This window comes from Globicephala melas, chromosome 11 (assembly GCF_963455315.2).
Source record: "Globicephala melas chromosome 11, mGloMel1.2, whole genome shotgun sequence".
In the NCBI taxonomy this organism is placed as follows: domain Eukaryota; kingdom Metazoa; phylum Chordata; class Mammalia; order Artiodactyla; family Delphinidae; genus Globicephala; species Globicephala melas.
Window position 1 is genome coordinate 72678516 of NC_083324.2, and position 14467 is coordinate 72692982.

The window sequence follows — 14467 nt, forward strand, 5'->3', positions numbered from 1 at the left end:
TGCTTGATGGGGTGAGCCTGCCTCTTTCTGTTTCAGTTATATTTTGCTGTATAACAAATCCCCCCGAAACTTAGTGGCTTAAAACAACAATGATTTATCATTTCTCACCATTCTGGGGAGTCAGAGATTCAGGCAAGTCTTGACTAGGTAGTTCTGCTCCGTATGGCATCATCTGGTAGTTATCAGCTGCATTCAGCGGGCAGCTGAGCTGGACCAGAAGGATCAAAAAGGCTTTGCTCATCAATTTGGAGATTTGGAGCCTCAGAGCTCCCCATGATCTCTCCTTTTGCTTCTGACAACCTTTGGCTTCCTCACACATGATAGTTTCAGGGTAGTTGAATTTAAAAGACAACTGGCTTCACACAGATGGCCAACAGGCACATGAAAAGATGTTCAGGGCTTCCCTGGTGGCGCAGTGGTTGAGAGTCCGCCTGCCGATGCAGGGGACACGGGTTCGTGCCCCGGTCCGGGAAGATCCCACATGCCGCGGAGCAGCTGGGCCCGTGAGCCATGGCCGCTGAGCCTGCGCATCTGGAGCCTGTGCTCCGCAACGGGAGAGGCCACAACAGTGAGAGGCCCGCGTACCGCAAAAAAAAAAAGAAAGAAAAAAAAGTGTATGGTGTACGGATACCAAGTTGACAAAGGGTAGACTATTTGGTACTGTGTCAACTTGGTGAAACTGAAACTACATTTCCAGAATTCCCTTCCCTATATGGTTCTGAGTAGAGTTGGCCAAAAGAGAAATTTATGCAAGATTTGGAAGATGGCAGTGAAGCAGTTATTAACCTTTGAAGTTCACTGTGGTTAGATGCAGTTACTGCCACAGAAGTGCTGGTGGTTCTAGCTTATCCTCCCTTTCCTCCACTCTCCATCCAGCTCTTCCTCCTGACTGAGGATCCTATTTCCCAACAAAGGCTCCAAGCTCACTACCAGACACTTGGTGGTAGACCCACAGAGGGAGCAGTTCCACAGAAGCATGGCTTCCTACAGACCTTTCTGTAAGCTGTCACTTTGCAACTACTTTGTCAGGTGGTTGTGCTTTGCTTCCCAAATTGATGGGTTGTGGACTTTTTCTCTGATCCTCCAACTTCCTTCCTAGGGTTTCGCTTTCCCAAATCCTCCCACAGCTCTGGAAGATCTGATTCCTATAATAAAACCTTTATCCCATAAGCACAGTGGTTCTGACTCTGACTGTACTGACTGATATATCGAGACTAATTGTTGACCTGAGAACAATTAGAAAAACTGGACAAAATGCAAAACAATTGTGTAACAGTTTTCTATGTGCTGTTACAAATTACCACACATTTAGCGGCTTAAACACACATGCATCACCTCACAGTTCTATAGGTCAGAAGTCTGCTATGGGTCTCGTGGACTAAAATCAAGGTGTTGGTAGGTATGTTACTTTCTGGAGGCTGTAGGAGAGACCCACTTCCTGCTCAGATTGTCGGGAGTTTTCAGTTCTTGGCCGTAGGACCAAAGTCCCGGTTTGCTTACTGGCTACAAGAGCCATTTTAGAGCCCACCACATTCACTGGCTCATGACACCCTTACTCCATCTTCAAAGCCAGCAGTGTCAAGTCCTTCTGATGTCACACTATCTTCCCCACTTTTCTGCCTCCCTCTTCCGTTTTTAAGAGCTCATGTGATTAGATTGGGCCTACCTGGATCACCTAGGATAATCTTCCTTGATTACCAGTTGATCAGCAACCTTAATTCCAGTCCTGCAACTTTAATTCCCTTTTGTTATGTGACATCTTCACAGGTTCTAGGGATGTGAATGTGGACACCTTTGGGAAGCACACTTTACTTGAGGCATCAGTAAAAAGCCAAGGCAGTCAGGGTTTGAGGCACTAGAAATTGAAGAAGAGGAAAGTTCATTTTTTCCTTCAGGGAATTTGCCAATTAAATGTGAGAGTAAGAGAAGCTGCATGGGAAGAAGTGGTCTAGGGCTTGCGGCAGTCTCACTGGGCTGGAGAGGCAGAGGTTGGAGCTTGGGGCTGAGGTACAGAGGTAATGAGGGACCACAATCTCAGACAGGAGGTAACTGCAGAGAAGTGAGCCTATAATTCTACATGAAATTTCTCCTTGAAATATATGTCAACTCCAAAGCTGCACATGTATGGGGTAAGAGTAGAAGCTGGGAGGAGAATGAGGTGAGCAGAAATTTCATCCATCTTATGGGTCCAGGGAGTCAGGGGCTGGATTTCAGTGCTCACCAAGGTTGAAGGGTCTGGTAAACACCACAGGCTCTCAGCTGAGACCCTAGGTATACCTTCTATGAATACGGGCAAAGTAGAAAAAGATCAACCTTGATCTGACTACATCCCTGTCCGCTTGCCAGAAAATTAAATCCTCTCTGGAAGAAATCATCATCCAGAGCTTCTACATTTTTTCACATACAAGGTCTGGTATCCAGCAGAAAAAATCCTAGGCATAGTGGGATACAGAACAAAGTGATTGAAAACTAAGAGGAAAAAATCCCAGAGTACAAAAGCAGGTCTATAAGCAACCCAGACACTGGGGTAATCAGAAAGGGACTTTAAAATGACATTTTTTAAAAAAGAATCAAATGGGGACTTCCCTGGTGGCCTGTGCTCCACTGGAGAAGCCAACTCAATGAGAAGGCCATGTGCCGCAACGAGAAGAGTAGCCCCAGCTTGCCACAACTAGAGAAAGCCCGTGTGCAGCAACGAAGACCCAATGTAGCCAAAATAAATAAATAAATTAAAAAAAAAAAAGAATCAAATGGAGATTGCATAACTGAAAAAAAAACCAAACCCTGAAATTAAGAGTTCACTAGATGGGCTTAATAGAATTTTGGATGCAGCAAAAGAGAAGATTAATAAAGATGGGTCAGTCAGTAGAAAATATCCAGATTAATAAAGAAGAGAGAAAAAGAGATGGGAAATTTCAAAAAAAGCATAGGAGACATCTTGCACATCGTGAAAAGTCTGACATACATGTAATTAGAATCCTAGAAGAATATTTGAAGAATAGTGGCTGAGAATGTTAAAAAAAATTGATGAAAGACATTGAGCCTCAGATTCAAGAAATTCTATAAACTCCAAAAACGATAAATCAGATATATCTGAAGGAAACGAAAATGCTAATTCAAAAAAATACATGCATCCCAATGATCATTTTGTAATGTAAATAAATATCAAATAACTATGTTGTATACCTGAAACAAATATAATGTTGTAAGTCATTTATACTCAAATAAAAAAATCAATCAATGCAATGTACCACCAAAAAAAGAGAAACTATATTATCATCTCCAAGGATGCAGAAAAACCATTTGATAAAATTCAACATCCATTCATTATAAAAACACTCAGCAAACTAAGAATAGAAAGGAACTTCCCTGGTGGCACAGTGGTTAAGAATCTGCCTGCCAGTGCAGGGGACACGGGTTTGAGCCCTGGTCTGGGAAGCTCCCACATGCCGTGGAGCAACTAAGCCTGTGCACTACAACTACTGAGCCTGCGCTCTAGAGCCTGTGAGCCACCACTACTGAAGCTCACGTGCCACAACTACTGAAGCCTGCACGCCTAGAGCCCATGCGCCGCAACGAGAAGCCAGTGCAATGAGAAGCCTGCGCACCACAACGAAGAGTAGCCCCCGCTTGCACAACTAGAAAAAGCCTGTGTACGGCAATGAAGACCCAACACAGCCAAAAATAAATAAATAAGTAAACTTATTAAAAAAAAAAAAAAGAAAGGAACTTCCCTCAATATGATAAAGAACATCTAAGAAAATCTTGCAGCTAATTTAATGATGAAAGACTGAATGTTTTCCCCATAAATTCAGGAAAAAGGCAAGGATGTCTGTTTTCACCATGACTGTTCAATAGTGTACTGGAGATGCTAGTCACTGCAATAAGGCAAGAAGAAGAAATAAGAAGTATACAGATTAGAAAGAAAGAAAAAAAAACTGTTTTTATTTGCAAATAACAATCATCTATGTAGAAAATTCCAAAGAATACACAAAAAGAAAACAAAACAAAAATCCCTGAGAACTATTATAGCTAGTAAGTGAGATCAGCAAGGTTACAGGAAAAAAAGGTTCATATACAAATATTGATTTTATTTCTATATATTAGCAATGAACCAGAAATTGAAATATCTATGGATAAATCTAATAAAATATGTACTGGATTTACATTCTAAAAACTATAAAACATTGATGGAGGAAATCAGAAAAGACCTAAGTAAATGAAAAGCTATTCCACATTCATTGATTAGAAGGTCTAATACAGTTAAGGTATCAATTCTCCCTAAATTGAGCTATAGATTCAAAGCAATTCCAGTCAAAATCCTAGCAAGTGTTTTGTAGAAATATGGAAAATCAAAGAACCTAGAATAAAAAAAGATTTTGAAAAGGAAAAGCTGAAGGATTCATAAGACCTGATTTTATGACTTAGTAATCAAGACAGTGAGGTGCTGTCTAAGGATGAGCATATAGATCAATGGAACAAAACAGAGTCCAATATGGACCCACACATATATGGTCAATTGGTTTTAGACAAAGGTGTCAAGGTAATTCAATGAGGAAAGAATAATCTTCAAGAAAATGGTGTTGGAACAGACATCCATGTGCAGGGGAAGAAAAAAAAGGGATCTTAAACCTTACTTTGCACCATATACAAAAATAAACTCAAAATGAATCAAATACCTAAAAGTAAAAGTTGAAATTTAAAGTATCAAGAAGAAAACATTGGAGAAAACCTTTGTGAGCTTGGGTTAGATCATGATTTCTCAGATAAGACACAAAAAAGTATGATCCATAAAAGAATAAAAATTGGTAAATCAAACTTCTTCAAAATTAAAACCTTCAGCTCTTCCAAAGACTGTTTAAGAAAAGTCAAGCCCCAGACTCAGAGAAAATATGTGAAAAACACATTTCTATATCTAGAATACATGAAGAACTCTTATATTGTAATAAGAAGACAACCGATTTCTTAAAATAGACAAAAGATTTGAACCAACGAAGAAAATATATGGATGGTAAACCAATACATGCAAGTGCTTAGTATCATTAGTCACCAGAGAAAAGCAAAGTAAAGCCCCAGTGAGATACAACTATTTGCTTATCAGGATGGCTAAAATTAAAACAAGACAAAACAAACAACAGAATAGATCATACCAAATGCTGGCAAAGATACGGAGCAACTAGAAATCTCATATTTCTGATGGTAGTGCCAAATGGTACGGCACTTTGGGAAAACACTGTCTGTTTCTTATAAAATTAAATATTCACTTACCATATGACCCAGTGATCCCAATCCTAAGTGTTTACCCATTACCAATGAATACATAAATCTACACAAAGCTCTGTCCACCCATGTTCATAGAAGCTTTATTCTTAATAGCCAGAAACAATGAAAAGGTACACTTAATAATGAATAGATAAACTGTGGTGCACCCACACCAAGGAATATTACTCAGCAAGAAAAGGAAATGAACTACTGATACACACAACCACAGGGATGACTCTCAAAAGCATTACACTCAGTGAAAGAACGCACAAAAACTTTACATCTAAATTTATATAGAATTATTCCATTTTATGTGATATTCTGGAAAAGGTAAAGTTACAGAGACAGAAATCAGACCAGTGGTTGCCAGGGGATAGTGATGAGTGGCAGATCAATTACAAAGGAACATGAGAGAACTTTCTGGCACTCATGTATCTTCATTATGGTGGCAGTTACACAACTGTGCTTATTTGTCAGAAGTCACTGAATTGAACCATACATCGAAAAAGGCGTTATTACTATATGTAAACTATACCACATTAAGCTAATTTTTTAAAAAGAAATAAATATATGTGCTGTGTCTAAAAGAAAACGACTGCAACGTAAGAGGTAATAAATAAATGCACTTAAAAAACTGCTAACCCAGGAATTCCCTGGTGGTCCAGTGGTTAGGACTCGGCTCTTTCACTGTTGGGGCCTAGGTTTGATCTCTGGTTGGGGAACTAAGATCCTGCAAGCCGTGCGGCATGGCCAAAAAAAATTGCTAACTTGGAGTTGTGAAAAAAATTTAATAAGTAGTGAAATATATCAAAAACTTTGAAATAATGTTAATGAAAAACCAAGTACATCATAATAACTCTTGCTTGTGGTGGCCAAATTTCTCATTCTGTTTAAGATGTATTGTGAATTTGGAAGTACTAAAATGTAAAAAAAGAGTTATATTGAAGAACACAGTTGAAGAAATTCAGAGGACTTTGGAAAGTCAAGGGAAAGCAAATAGTTGAGGCATGGAGTCAGACAACAAGCCAGGACAGAAGTGAGAAGAAACAGTTAAAGGCTGGAGAAGAACCAGAGAACAATGACATGGGTATAATGTTGCAAGAATTTGCAGAAATAAGGACTGATCAATCATTCATTTATGTTGGAAAATACTGACGGAACATGCACTAGTGTCAGGCCCTGCTCTAAGCGCTGGGGACACAACAGTGGACAAAACAGACCATAATCCTGAATCTCAGACAGTCTATACATTCTAGAGGAAGGAGATAATAAACAAAATAAATAAGTCTAAGAAATGGTACGGAAGTGTTAGTGATAAAAAGGAAAACAAGGAAGCGGGATATTGTAGGTAAGGCAGAGGCTGGGGCTTCAATATTTAAAAGGGGGGTTAGAGAAGGCCTTATTGAAGAACAGGTACTTGAGAAAAGAACTGATGCAGGTGAGGGAGCCATGAGGAGAGCTTTTAAAGGTGGGTGCTTTTAAAACTGAGTTCTCATGGTGTACTCAGCTAACATCCGTCCACTTTGCTGAGACCCATTTAGCTTCCATAATAATGATATAAAAAGATACCACTTAATGTGATAACTGGTTATGTCAATTTATAAAAATGATTTACAGAATAAATATAATCTTCATTTCAACCAAACAAGAAATATTAGAAATCCAACTGAAAGAAAACCACACACTTCAATTTATTTTCAACTACTACTACCTCTCCTCTCTCAAACCTGCCCTTCTTTCAATTTTCATTCTACATGATTCTGAAAAGCTGAATGGAACAGTTTAATAAATTTTTGAGTATTAGCTAGGAAAGGGGGTTAGAAAAAACAGGAGGAAATAGCCTATCCATATGAAAATAATAATCACATAATATTTATTGTCTGGGATTGAAATGTTTCAAATATGCAAAGGAATAAAATGTCAGGAAAAGCAAAACTTCCTAATGTTAAAAAGATCATAAATTTTCCCCAAAATAAGACATATGAAAAAAGTTCGGGTGATACTTAATGTCAAAAGAAAAAAATACCCTTAAGTTTAAGCTAAAGAAGCTTAAAACCTTCAGAGGGCACAACTTACTCACCACTGAAGGGCTGCGGAGACAATAGCAGTTACTGCAAAAGCACAGAAGACAAGAGGTATCTCTCTCTTTTTTTTTTTTTTTGAGCTTGAGAATCACTTTTTAACCTTAACAAATTCCCTGACGCATGCATTCTATAACTTGTACTTTTGCTACCTCTTGAATGAAAAAAAAAAAGTAATGTCAAAAAGCTACAAGGATTTCAGTGTCATTTTTAAATAAATTTATGTTTGTATTTTATAAATGACAATGGCATGTGTGTAAATATTTAGAGTGGCACCCATATGGGCAAAACATGTAACATCTTTAATCTATAGATAATTTAATGTAGGTGGCTTCTTGAGCCCTTTTATGGAACTCTACGGTTCCCCCTAGGGGAACCCCTTGCTTCACTGTTTGGGAACTGTCAACACCATGTTGATTGTTTGGCTTTCATAGGTGCTAAGAAAATTTGTTTTGAATGAATGAACAGAGATAAAGAAAGCAGACGTTTTAGCTGCAAGCTACTGTTGGGTGAAAAACTGTTGCTTCCGGTTCACAAAATCTCATTATTTTCAGTCTAAATAGATCTTCATATTTGCTCTAAGTTCAGTGAACATGTTATTTCCATTACCTTTAGGGAAATCTCATCCTAAAATAGCTTGTTGTCTTTAAAGTAGACTAGTGGAGGCCTAGCAGGCTTTCAAAGATGCTGCTATAAACAAAAATGGAGTATGTCTCTAAGTCTTTTTCAAGTTTGTATAGATTCCAGTAGGACACAAAGGTTCTTAGGTCTTTAGTAGTGTACCAATGTGACTAAGGTCACCTCCCTCCCTGAGGTCATTAACCCCTTCAAATAAGACTGTAGTCAGAGCGACCTACTCATAAAGGCCACAAGAAATCTGACTCATGGCCTGCTTTGAATTGCTTTCTCTGAGACACTGTATTATTGTCTTTAAGAAAAAGGCTGTGATCATCTATAGTTCTTGAGATTTGCAGCCAAATAAGTCAAACAAGCATCAATAAGAGATTAAACAAAGACTTAACCAAAAAAAAAAAAAAAAAACCAGAAAGAAAGAAAAAGAATTTTGTGCTCATGTTTGTTAAACAACCAAAAAATGTTTATTGAACACCTAATATGTGCACGTGGCGATTACAAAGAGGTACAGATTTAAGACTTGCCCTCAAGAAATTAAGAATTTCTTGAGGCAGGCTACAAAGCACACGGAGAGATGATTAGGGACAGAAAATAGGAAGTATAGAGACCAACAGGGGCATAAAAATTCAGAGGATGCAGAAGGCACTCTGCCCTGATAGGCAGGAAGCTTTATGGAAAAGAGCTAGAGAAGGAGAGCACCTTGAAATCCTAGGGAGGAAGAGGCGGATGGACTTTTCGTATGGTTCACAGAGACACATGACTCTGTATACAGCAGGGGAAAGGCACCTTAAGTGACCTTGCATGTCTCCATCTGGATCACGTAGGCAAGGTTCCACTTCACTCTGTGATCATCCGAGGGATGCAGCAAGACAGCCAGTCTTGGGAGGAGCTGCCACAAGGATCATCTGCCTCCCTGGTTCTGGAGAGACATGGGATTTTCCACCTCGCCCTCCTTTTAGGTATGGATGAAAGCTGGGAAACTGCTTGACTGTGGTTTAGCGTTGGTGCCTCCATGACACAGTGACCCATCACTCTGGTCTTCTGTCATATGGACCCTAGATTTGGTATATTCCTTTGGGATTAGGACCATGGAAAGTTGACACCATGCTGATCTTGCTTAGGCTGCCCTGTAAGTCACAAACTCCCTGCACCATCTGGGCTCACTGTTTCCGCCCAGGCCAAACCTATGGAAGTGTGGCTGGCCAGTGTGCAGGAGTCACTGCTGCTTAGAGACTGCTCGATGGATCGGCACATACAGGTCTGGAAGGAGTGATTAACTTTTCCCAAGTAAAGCGATTGGAAGAAATCAACGCCATTCAGAGGAGAAAGCTACAGGTACGTAGTACAACAGGCTGCAGTACTGCTAGTTGGCATCTTAACAAACAAAAATCAGAAAGCGACTTGTTCTGAGGCAGAACAGACCTAGGGTTGAATTAAAGAAGCTGCTAATCACTGATGAGGGAGGAAACCCATCATTTCTTTCTTTCTTTCTTTGTTTTTATTGGGGTATAGTTGTTTTACAATGTTGTGTTAGTTTCTACTGTACAGCAAAGTGAAGTAGAGTCCCCTGTGCTATACAGCAGGTTCTCATTAGTTATCTATTTCATACATATTAGTGGATACATGTCAATCCCAATCTTCTAATTTATCCCACCTCCCCTCCCCCCTTGGTGTCCATACGTTTGTCCTCTACATCTGTGTCTCTATTTCTGCCTTGCAAACTGGTTCATCTGTACCATTTTTCTACACGATATTTGTTTTTCTCTTTCTGACTTACTTCACTCTGTATGAAAGTCTCTAGGTCCATCCACGTCTCTACAAATGACCCAGTTTCGTTCCTTTTTATGGCTGACTAATATTCCATCGTATATATGTACCACATCTTCTTTATCCATTTGTCTGTCGATGGGCATTTAGGTTGCTTTCATGACCTGGCTATTGTAAACAGTGCTGCAATGAACACTGGGGTGCATGTGTCTTTTTGAATTATGAAAACCATCATTTCTAACTCAAATTGTTTTCAGCAACTTTCTTTCCACTTTCTTCCTTTCTCTGTCCACCACTCCCACCAAGCACACACACATCCTGGGCTAGAAGAAACAATGACTATGTCACAACTAACAAGCAAACATCTAAAAGGGACATTTGTATAAAGTCGCAAGGGGTTGCCATACGTACTTCTGTATCTGCCACTGCAAACACATGTACACAAGTTGAGGATTACTTTATAACATGAGATAAATACCTTGTATGAAAGCATAAAATAGTAGCCTATGTAATAAGAGCCTTCTGGAGAAATCTGGTCTCCACAAAGGAGAGGCTTTGTACACATGGATTTTTGAGGAAGTTTTTCTCATAAGTTGTACAGGGATTCTCAGTATGTGCATTGATCATATGTATTTATCTTAAGGTTTAAGATATTACAGAGGACTTGGCATCATTCTATATAATTATAGTCTATTATATATTACATGATATTCTATTATATACATAATACTTGGCCTTAGGGAAGGAATGTTAAGTTAAAATGCAATTTTCTTGTAATCAAGTATTTTTAGTAGAGAAGTGCTTCTAGGTTCAGGGCAGCAATTCTCTTTAATATATTATCAGAACTCTTTAGTACAATCTGTGCTGCACAACTGTGGTTAAGAGCACGAGCTCTGGGGTCAAAGTGCTGGGTACAAATGCTAGCGCCATCTTGGGCACTTCTGCATAAGGCAGTGAAGCTTCTGTTCTTAAATTTGCGTTCTATCACCTCTGGGCAACAGGGAGAATGACCATGCATGTCTCATAGTGGGGTTGTGAGGATTTAATGAGATAGCCACACAAAGTGCTTAGTATAAAGGGTGGCACACGGTGTCCTACAATTATTATGTAAAACTTATTATTAAAATACTGATACAATAAATCATCATTTTTGATAGCAAGTAAATTGTTACTTAAACAGTTATAAGTTACGGTTATATTATATAAGTAATCCTCTTGCTTCTTGATTTTTCCTATACCTTTTTCTATTTTTATCTTCCTTTGAATAAAAGGGAACAGTGAATGAGTGGTGGTGATGAGCAGAAAAGGGAACATGAATATAATACTGTATACAGAGTTACAGTGGTTTCCAACAATGAAATACTGTATCTGGGTTTCTCATGACTTTGTAGGAATTGATTGTTTTAAAATATGCTTCAATTGCCAAAATTCCCATGACTTATGACAGGCTGAATATTTGATATTTTCTTCCAGAAGACAAATGTAAGTCTCTTTCTTTGTTTCTTCTTCTTCTTCTTCTTTTTCTAAAGTGCTATAGTATCACTATCCTAGTCACGACACTAGAAACTTACTTTAAGAGATATGACTTTTTAATATTTGAGTTTTTAAAGGCATCTGGCCCTTATTTAACCGTCACATTTACATCCAATTTCTGCAGGCATGGTTTTGCTGTTTAAGCTTGGCTTGATGCCCTCTGCAGAGAGCCTTTGCTTTAATGAACACGACCCCACTGAAACTGCTGGAGTCCCCTGGTCTGCCCCCCTTCCCTGCCCCCAACCAACTGTACAAGAAGAGCACAGAAAGTTTCACCTTGCATTTCAAATAAGAAGATAAAAGTAAGAAAGTAAATCGAGGGAGAATCAGCTTTATGTGGCTGCCACTGCTATGACATATTCAACTTGATGCCCTTATATTATTTGCAGAAGTGTTTATGTGCTATGAAATGTTCAGCCAGAGCATACAGGAGACTATAAAATATTTTATGAGATGTATACATGGTTGATGGTAGAATTTTAAATGCAACTTGGGAAGGTTCTATCTAAATTCCAGGAGGGCAGATGAGGAAATACTTTCTCTGTAGTGACTCAGTTTTACATAAGGGGTTATATGAACTGGAAAGAAATACCTGATTTGGGAACTATACAAAAGTTTTTTCATAAAATTAAATTTTATAATTTATAGGCAAGTAAAATTGTTTTCTTTCAGACCAAGAATCACAAGTTATGTTTATTTGTCTTCTACGTGGTAAGAGCATTAAACATGGATTGTTTATTATTTTATAGGAACAAAGGACATGCAGTAATAAGTGAAGAATCCTCCCTGGATACAGGAAGTATATACACCATTAAAAAATATCTGTGCTTCTGAAGGTTTTTAAATAACAACTCTTGGTTCTAAAACTGGAACATTATTTTTGAATCTCAACTATTGCAATATGTGAAGGCAGAAGGTTAATGACATATCCTCAAAATGGCATGTTTAGAAAGTTGCATTTCCAAATTCAGGTGAAGGGAGAAATATATTTCTGTTTCCTTTATCCTCAAGTCTATAAGGCAGTGCCAATTTCCCATAAGAGAAGTTATTTATTTACTTATTTATTTTCAAATTCCATCTCCCAAACACAGGCCTACGGAAATAGAAACTATTTTGTGCATTCACATTTGATTTACAATTAAGCCTGACTTTTTATTTTTGTTTTGTTTATTTATTTAAAATTTTAATTTTATATTGAAGTATAGTTGATTTACAATGTTGTGTTAGTTTCAGGTGTACAGCAAAGTGATTTAGTTATACCTACACATATACCTATTCTCTTTCAGATTCTTTTCCCATATAGGTTATCACAGAGTATTGGGTAGAGTTCCCTGTGCTATGCAGTAGGTCCTTGTTGATTTTATATACAGTAATGTGTGTATGTTAATCCCATCCTCCTAATTTACCACCCCTCCCCCACCTTTCCCCTTTGGTAACCATAAGTTTGTTTTCTAAGCCTGCGAGTCTGTTCTGTTTTGTAAATAAGTTCATTTGTATCATTTTTTAGATTCCACATATAAGTGATATCATATAATATTGGTCTTTGACTTCACTTAGTGTGATAATCTCTAGGTCCATCCATGTTGCCTCAAATGGCATTATTTCATTGTTTTTTATGGCTGAGTAATATTCCATATATTTTTATGTGGTATATAAGTACCACATCTTCTTTATCCATTCATGTATCGATGGACATTTAGGATGCTTCCATGTCTTGGCTATTATAAATAGTGCTGCAATGAACACTGGGGTTGCATGTATCTTTTTGAAGTATGGTTTTCTCCAGATATATGCCCTGGAGTGGGATTGCTGGATCATATGATAGCTCTACTTTTAATTTTTAAAATTTTTTGGATTTTTTTCAATTTTTGGCTGCGCTGTGCAGCTGGTGGGATCTTAGCTCCCCGACCAAGGATCAAAACTGCGCCCCCTGCATTGGCAGTGCGGAGTCTTAACCACTGGACCTCCAGGGATGTCCCTACTTTTAGTTTTTTAAGGAACCTCCATACTGTTCTCCATAGTGGTTGTACCAATTTACATTCCCACCAACAATGTAGGAGGGTTCCCTTTTCTCCATACCCCCTCTAGCATTTATTTTTCATAGACTTTTTGATGATGGCCATTCTGACCGGTGTGAGGTGATTGTAGTTTTGATTTGCATTTCTCTAACAATTATTGATGTTGAGCATCTTTTCACTTGCTTTTTGGCCATCTGTATGTCTTCTTTGGAGAAATGTCTATTTAGATCTTCTGTCCATTTTTTGATTAGGTTATTTGGGTTTTTTTTTTATATTGAGCTGCAAGAGCTGTTTGTATATTTTGGAGATTAATCCCTTGTCAGTAGCTTTGTTTGCAAACATTTTCTCCCATTCTGTGGGTTGTATTTCTGTTTTGTTTATGGTTTCCTTTGCTGTGCAAAAGCTTTTAAGTTTAGTTAGGTCCCATTTGTTTATTTTTGTTTTTATTTTCATTGTTCTAGCATCAACATCACGAAGTCATTGGGAAGATAAATGAACTACCAAAGGTAAGGTTCCTGACACAAAGTAGGTGCTCAAAGTATGTTAATTCCTCTCTCCCCTGCTTACAGACCTCTTTTTTAAAATTGATGTATAACTGGCATATAACACATTATTTAATTAACATCACAGTCCCTCTGAAGAAGATTTTAATATAACGCTTATGCTTCAGGATGTGTCCATAATTAGAATCATTTAAAAAATAAATCTAGGTTATTGTCTAAGATAAACATGCCATAAAACCCTGACGTGTCTTGGTAATATCTAATGCAAACCCAGTATGGTGGAGTATAAGACTAGACAGACTGATAATTAGGGACCATGGTCTGGTCTCTGGTCTGTCATAGCATTGCTGAGTGACGTTGGTAAAGTCAGTTTCCCTCTCCAGGCCATCATTTTCCATCTGTAAAATGAGTGGTTGTTTCCAATGATCTTTTTTTTTTTTTTTTTTTTTGGTTTCCAATGATCTTTAAGACCATCTTCCACTCTGACGGTTTATGATTCTACATAACAATTTAATCTTTAAAGAAATTTATTTAAGTCACATTTTCTGAAACTTTCCCTTTATAAATTTTTTTTCTCCCTATACTCACTGCTTAAGGAAATTTTATTTCACTTCAAATTTAGTGTTGTGGAAAGAGTCAGAAAAAGAACCTAAGTATAGAAAAGAAAAAA

At 37.9% G+C, this 14467-nt stretch overlaps 1 protein-coding gene across 11 annotated transcripts in view; it reads right to left on the minus strand.

Moving 5' to 3' along the window:
• Positions 1–14467, minus strand: part of SUPT3H (SPT3 homolog, SAGA and STAGA complex component) — a 448516-nt gene that overhangs the window by 11118 nt on the left and 422931 nt on the right. The gene's annotated exons all lie outside the window — the stretch shown is intronic.